The sequence below is a fragment of the Colossoma macropomum genome, unplaced genomic scaffold (assembly GCF_904425465.1).
Source record: "Colossoma macropomum unplaced genomic scaffold, Colossoma_macropomum, whole genome shotgun sequence".
NCBI classification, from domain to species: Eukaryota; Metazoa; Chordata; class Actinopteri; order Characiformes; family Serrasalmidae; genus Colossoma; species Colossoma macropomum.
Genome location: NW_023495594.1, coordinates 1 through 7,579, shown reverse-complemented (window position 1 = coordinate 7,579; position 7,579 = coordinate 1). Strand labels below are relative to the sequence as shown.

The following is a 7,579-nucleotide window of genomic DNA, read 5'->3' as shown; positions in this document are numbered from 1 at the left end:
AGGAGTTTTGTGACAATTTGTCTCTTTGTCATAGAGTGACTTGGCAAAGACACAGGTAGAAGTTCAGCAGGTGATCCAGGACCGACTGAAGAAGATTGAGGAAATCAAACACTCTGTAAAACTCAATAAAGTGAGTCTTCACAGTGACTTGCAATGTAGTCATGTGACACATCACTCTGCTAAAATCAAATGTAAAAAAATGAATGAATTGGTTTTTCTGTCAGAAAATCACAGAGAGGAGAAAGCAGACAGTGAGGAGGTCTTCAGAGCTCTGCTGCGCTGCATTGAGAGAAGCCAGGCGGAGCTGCTTGAGGTGATGGAGGAGAAGCAGAAAGCAGCAGAGAGGCAGGCTGAAGAGTTCATTAAAGAGCTGGAGCAGGAAATCACTGAGCTAAAGAGGAGAGACACTGAGCTGGAGCAGCTCTCCCACACTGAGGACCACCTCCACCTCCTACAGGTCAGAGTCCCTCTGTTTCTCAATAGTAATGCAGTCCATCACAGGACAGCACTCCCCATGCTGAGGGGTTTCTCCTCTCTCCTGCTGGACTGTAGGTTTACCCGTCCCTCTGCAGCCGTCCACACACCAAGAACTGGACTGACGTCAGGATTAACACTCATCTGAGGGTGGAGACTCTGAGGAGAGCTCTGACTCAGCTTCAGGAAGAGCTCAGTAAGGAGATGGAGAAGGTTGTGGAGATTGGTGAGTATTTACTGATCAGTAAGCGATTATCATCAGAAATCTTTTAATACTAATGAATGTTTTATAAATGGTTAATTTAAGTGATTTATTCTGGATAATTCTATGAAAACTCTACTCCATGCAAATCACTATATTCAGGGTCTTTCACTGTGAATGTTACAGTGCTGTTTTATAGTTTATATGAAAGAATAAAATCAGGCACAATTATAACTCTAATAGTAAATGATGATCATTATTCTTTTTCAAACAGAAATGAAGAGAATTCAACAACATGCAGGTCTGTGAGTTCTCTCTGCTGAAATACATAAACATGGTTTGTCTTTGTTGTTGTTGTTGTTGTTGTATGTGGTAGATTATTAAAATTAATTTAAAGTGTTTTCTCTCTCAGTTGATGTGACTCTGGATCCTGATTCAGCTCATCCTGCTCTCGTTCTGTCTGATGATGGGAAACGGGTCACATGTGGAGACACAGAACAGAATCTTCCCTGAAAAACCCAGAGAGGTTTGATGATGATCTCTGTGTTCTGGGAAAGGAGGGGTTCTCCTCAGGGAGATTTTACTATGAGGTTCAGGTCAGCGGGAAGACTGAGTGGGATTTAGGAGTGACCACAGAGTCCAGTAACAGGAAGGGGTTGATTACACTGAGTCCTGAGGATGGATACTGGACTCTGAGTCTGAGCAATGAGACTGAATATGAGGTTCTGGACTCTCCCCCTGTCCCCCTCTCCTTGAAACAGGCTCCCCAGAAGGTGGGGGTGTTTGTGGATTATGAGGAGGGTCTGGTCTCCTTCTATGATGTTGAGGCCAGGTCTCATATCTACTCTTTCACTGGTCAGTCTTTCACTGAGAAACTCTATCCATATTTCAGTCCCTGCCCCAATGATGGAGGTAAAAACTCAGCACCGCTGATCATCACACCTGTAGATCATGATAAATGAGGCTCTTTTACCTCATAAAATCACTTTATTCCAGAATAACGACTTCTTCTGACAAACACCTCCAACTTTTTAATCATGTGTATAGAATGTAGAGAAGCTGATTTTATGCTAAAATGGCGTCACAGTAGTGTTCATCATTAGAAAATGAGCAGAGTTTTACTCTTCTTTACGCGACGTTAAGGAGGAGTAATGTTACTAAGCATCTACAGTAAGTTTAGATGGTTCACCTGCACAGAGCAGAACTGCATATACACTGTATAAGAACACAGCTACACTAATGCTGTTTCTATGATGGAGTTCTACTGAATTTGGTGGAGATAATGAGAGATTTTAGGGCATCGTAATAAAGCAGGTGGAGGTTCCAGCCTGGGCTGCACTTTCCTTCTGTCCTTCAAACACTGTGGAGCTTCTGGGAGAGTGAGATCCATCATGAAGAGGATCAAGGGTTTCTAGCGTCAGTGTACATGACTTCAGTGAGTTTGAACTGATTTAGCTCTTTTATTTAGCTTATTTTAGCAATGAGGCTTGTAAAGCTTTGGTAATGTCTTCACTGTGTTTGTAGAGCACAAGTACAGTGAAGAGTGGTTTCCATACAAATCCATGGTTATTAGTGATGTTTCTATCAGAGATTTAATGCTGATTCATCATAAGCTTTTGCCTGTTCTACGTAAATAAATGACAGATCCTGATTCAGTCTTATCTTTTACATTTCCTGTCTCTAGTCGTGTTTTTACTTTTCCCACTTGTGTACAGTTTCTAACCCCTCCTTCTCAGGTGGTTCTGGTCCTGTATGCTTGTATAAGTAGCCCTCATGTTGCTCTGCCAAGTCGTATCCATTGTGTGTAAATTTGTACGTCTCCATCTTCATTTCCTTGTGTTTCCTTCCTGAGCTCTGACTCAGCTTCAGGAAGAGCTCAGTAAGGAGATGGAGAAGATTCCTGAGATCAGTAAGTATTTATTGATCAGCAAACGATTGTCATCAGAAATCTTATAACATTAATACATGTTTTATAAATGGTTAATTTAAGTGATTTATTCTGGAGAATTCTATGAAAACTCTCCTCCATGCAAATCACTATATTCAGGGTCTTTCACTGTGAATGTTACAGTGCTGTTTTATAGTGTATATGAAAGAATAAAATCAGGCACAATTATAACTCTAATAGTAAATGATGATCATTATTCTTTTTCAACAGAAATGAAGAGAATTCAACAACATGCAGGTCTGTGAGTTCTCTCTGCTGAAACACATCAACATGGTTTGTCTTTGTTGTTGTTGTTGTTGTTGTTGTTGTATGTGGTAGATTATTAAAATTAATTTAAAGTGTTTTCTCTCTCAGTGGATGTGACTCTGGATGCTGATACAGCAAATCCCTACCTCATTCTGTCTGATGATGGTAAACGGGTCACATGTGGAGACACAGAACTGAATCTTCCTGAAAACCCAGAGAGGTTTGATGATTGTATCTGTGTTCTGGGAAAGGAGGGGTTCTCCTCAGGGAGATTTTACTATGAGGTTCAGGTCACTGGGAAGACTGAGTGGGATTTAGGAGTGACCTCTGAGTCCAGTAACAGGAAGGGAGAGATTACACTGAGTCCTGAGGATGGATACTGGACTGTGTGGCTGAGAAATGAGTCTGAATATGAAGCTCTGGACTCTTCCCCTGTCCCCCTCTCCTTGAAACAGACTCCCCAGAAGGTGGGGGTGTTTGTGGATTATGCTGAGGGTCTGGTCTCCTTCTATGATGTTGAGGCCAGGTCTCATATCTACTCTTTCACTGGTCAGTCTTTCACTGAGAAACTCTATCCATATTTCAGTCCCTGCCCCAATGATGGAGGTAAAAACTCAGCACCGCTGATCATCACACCTGTTGATCATGATAAATGAGGCTTTTTTACCTCATAAAATCACTTTATTCCAGAATAACAACTTCTTCTGACAAACACCTCCAACTTTTTTATACATTAATGCTGTTTCTATGATGGAGTTCTACTGAATTTGGTGGAGATAATGAGAGATTTTAGGGCATCGTAATAAAGCAGGTGGAGGTTCTAGCGTGGGCTGCACTCTCCTTCTGTCCTTCAAACAATGTGGAGCTGCTGGGAGAGTGAGATCCATCATGAAGAGGATCAAGGGTTTCTAGCGTCAGTGTACATGACTTCAGTGAGTTTGAACTGATTTAGCTCTTTTATTTAGCTTATTTTAGCAATGAGGCTTGTAAAGCTTTGGTAATGTCTTCACTGTGTTTGTAGAGCACAAGTACAGTGAAGAGTGGTTTCCATACAAATCCATGGTTATTAGTGATGTTTCTATCAGAGATTTAATGCTGATTCATCATAAGCTTTTGCCTGTTCTACATAAATAAATGACAGATCCTGATTCAGTCTTATCTTTTACATTTCCTGTCTCTAGTCGTGTTTTTACTTTTCCCACTTGTGTACAGTTTCTAGCCCCTCCTTCTCAGGTGGTTCTGGTCCTGTATGCTTGTATAAGTAGCCCTCATGTTGCTCTGCCAAGTCGTATCCATTGTGTGTAAATTTGTACGTCTCCATCTTCGTTTCCTTGTGTTTTTTTGATTGTCCTTGTGTTTAAATAAGACAGCTTGGATGCACTTCCTGCCTCAGCTCCTCTTCAATCTTCACAGCTGGTAAAGTTCAGGATTTAAGCCTGAAACTCCTCCATTTTCTCAAGTGTCCAGTTCAGGGTCTGAGCCTCAGGCCTTGTAGGAGTTTCCTCAGGCCTGTGAGAGAGAAGCTGCTCTGTGGGAGTTTCAGTCTCCCTCAGACCTCATTTTCCTAGAAGATCTACATCATATTGACTGTCATGACACAGAGCAGTGATCAGAGAGACGCTCACTGTGCTGTACTGTCATGATCAGTTAGTGGTAAAGTGTCAGTAATGAGGTTTGACTGTCTTTTCTGAACTTTGTGATGCGTCTAATGGAGCCGCCTCAAATAAAGCTCACTTTGATGTTGAAAGAGTCCAGTTACTGCAGCTGTACTCGAGATCCAGCTTGAAGCTTCTCCAGACGTTCTTAGAGGATCTACCACCACTGCAGGTGAGAGAGACTCTACTGGAAGCAGGAGGAAGTAGCCAGAAATGAGAAACTGGAGTCACTGCTGAGACTTTCTGCTGTATTTAGCACGTTTCTGTCATTGACTTGTTCAGTTGCAGTATGTCTTTTATTTTTATTATTCTATTAAAATACTCTAGTTTAGTTGTATTTTGCCTTTCTGAGCTTAGGTTGATTGTATTAGGCTACCGGATTGAGGGCAGATAGAGAGTGAATTCAGCAAAAAGCACAGGTTTTAGAGCAGGTTAAACAGGTGGAAAATGAAGCAGATCGTTTGATTGTGATTAATCTAAGTTTAATATATTTTATAAGGAAGTTTTCTGTGATCTCAAGTGACCATCATGATGTCTGTCTACCTCCTCCTCCAGTCATGTCTTCCCCCAGCAGTCTCCAGTCTGAAGATCAGCTCCAGTGCTCTATCTGTCTGGGTGTGTTCACTGATCCAGTCACGACTCCATGTGGACACAGAGGAATTCTCCAAAAGGCCTGATCTGTGTGTGAACACGTTCTCTGGACTGGCTGCTCAGTTCAGGAATTCAGATCAGGTGAAATCCAGCTCTGTGACATCCGCACTGAAAAGAAAAGTCCAGCTCTAAAGTCCTGTCTGATCTGTATGACCTCTTATTGCAAGACTCACTTGGAGCCTCATCAGAGAGTTCCTGCCTCTAAGAGCCACAAGCTGATGGACGCTGTGGAGAACCTGGAGGACTACATCTGCCAGAAACATGAGACCCCTGGAGCTGTTCTGTAGAGATGACCAGACGAGTGTGTGTCAGTTCTGCACAGAGAAGGAGAAAGCGGCCCTCTGCAGCCGTCCACACACCAAGAACTGGACTGACCTCAGGATTAACACTCATCTGAGGGTGGAGACTCTGAGGAGAGTTCTGTCTCGGCCTTTGGGAGCTCTAAACAAGGAGACGGAGAAGCCTCCTGAGATCAGTAAGTATTTACTGAACAGTGAGAGATGGTTTTGATGCCAGATATGCATGTTTTATACATTTCACTGTATAATTGTGGGGGATTTACTTAAGCGACATTGACATTCTAACAGCTCTATAATTTGTTATTTATTCTTTTCCAAACAGAACTCAAAAGAATAAAAAAAAAATGAATAAGTGTTATAAAATATAAAAAATATAAAGGTATGTAGGTGTTTATTGATCACATGACTAAATACAAGTCTGTATCTGTTCTATTACCTTTTTTATGTTGCTAAAATGGATTGAAATTGTGTCTTTTTCTTTCACTGGATGTGACTCTGGATGCTGATACAGCTCATCCCTACCTCATCGTGTCTGATGATGGGAAACAACTGGCACATGGAGATACATGTCGCAACGTCCCCGACAACTCAGAGAGGCTTGATTATTGTATCTGTGTTCTGGGAAAGGAGCGGTTCTCCTCAGGAAGATTCTACTATGAGGTTCAGGTCAAGGGGAAGACGGACTGGGACATTAACAGGAAGGAGGAGATTACAGCCAGTCCTTAGAATGAATACTGGTCAGTGAGTTTGAGAAATGAGACTAAAGATGATTTAAGTTTATTTAAACTGTTTATGTTTGTTCTAAACTCTGTTACCAAATCTAAACACCACTAAATGAGTGTCGCCAACAAATACTGACTTCTATGTCTGTTTCACTGCACTGTCAGTTTAACTATATATATTAGCAATACTTCATACAAGAAAATCATTTACAATTAGTGACACAGTCTAAACTGAGGCATTTTGGTGAGTTGCTTTATACAGGTTCTCGTTAGGATGAGTAGGATGTCCGCCAGTGTTCTCTAAAGCTTGAATAAGGATGTTCTAACCCTCCAAATTATTATGCCAATGAATTTATACTGAGGTGGATCCTTTTATACTTTACTGCAGTCTCCATTTGAAAATGTTGTACCATCAAAACACCCCTAGAAATGTTTCTATATCCTCTAGTCAGTTTTAGAGCGAAGTCTTCTTTTTGCCCCCAGTCTCTAAGCCCACCTTGTTGGCTTTCATAAAGAAAGTAGATTATCACATTGGGAAGTTGTTTTCTACCTATTGCAGGACATCAAAGGAGACTGACCTTGGACTCTCTAATCAAGAATAAATCCTTTATCAATATGTCAGGAGACAAAGGTTCAAGTTCAGGAGGCTTTATTGTCAGTTCAGCTGTAAACATGTACACAGTGAAACGAAACAACATTCCTCCAGGACCAAAACAGGAACACAGGTACAAAACAGTACAGTATACATAGTGCAGACAATACAGTACAATAAATACAAAAACACAGACAGCACACGGTGCTGAGAGTATGTGGAGCTGTGCAAAGCAGGATGTAACATACTGTGACATATAAGCAGATAGCCTAGCATATATGAACATAGCAGTCACTGAGGTGGCAGCCAGAACTACAGCAATGCAATATAGTATTTGGTTAACCAGATTTATAAATTATATTAAGCATTGCAGTGAAATGCAATAATTATATTGAAATACAGCATCTCAGACCTAATCATAGAAGTGGAGAGTGAGATGGTGTCTTTTGTTTTGTGTGTGTGTGTGTGTGTGTGTGTGTGTGTGTGTGTGTGTGTGTGTCTGTGTGGGTGTCCATCACTTCAGTCCGTGGTAGTTGAGGAATCTGATGGCTTGTGGAAAGAAACTGTTGCCCAGTCTGGCTATGAGGGCCCGAATGCTGCGGTACCTTGTTCCAGATATCAGAAGAGAGAACAGTCCGTGTGAGGGGCGTGTGGGGTCAGTCATAATGCTGGTGGCTTTTCGGATGCAGCGTGTGGTGTAAATGTCCGTGATGAAGGGGAGAGAGACCCCGATGATCTTTCAGCTGGCCTCACTATTCGCTGGGGGGTCTTGCAGTCGGAGGCGGTAAAG

The 7,579-nt window shown here is 41.7% G+C and overlaps 1 pseudogene; it reads left to right on the top strand.

The window, feature by feature from the left end:
* The first annotated feature begins 16 nt into the window (after positions 1-16).
* Positions 17-2,488, top strand: LOC118802506 (annotated as a pseudogene).
* Positions 2,489-7,579: the final 5,091 nt, after the last annotated feature.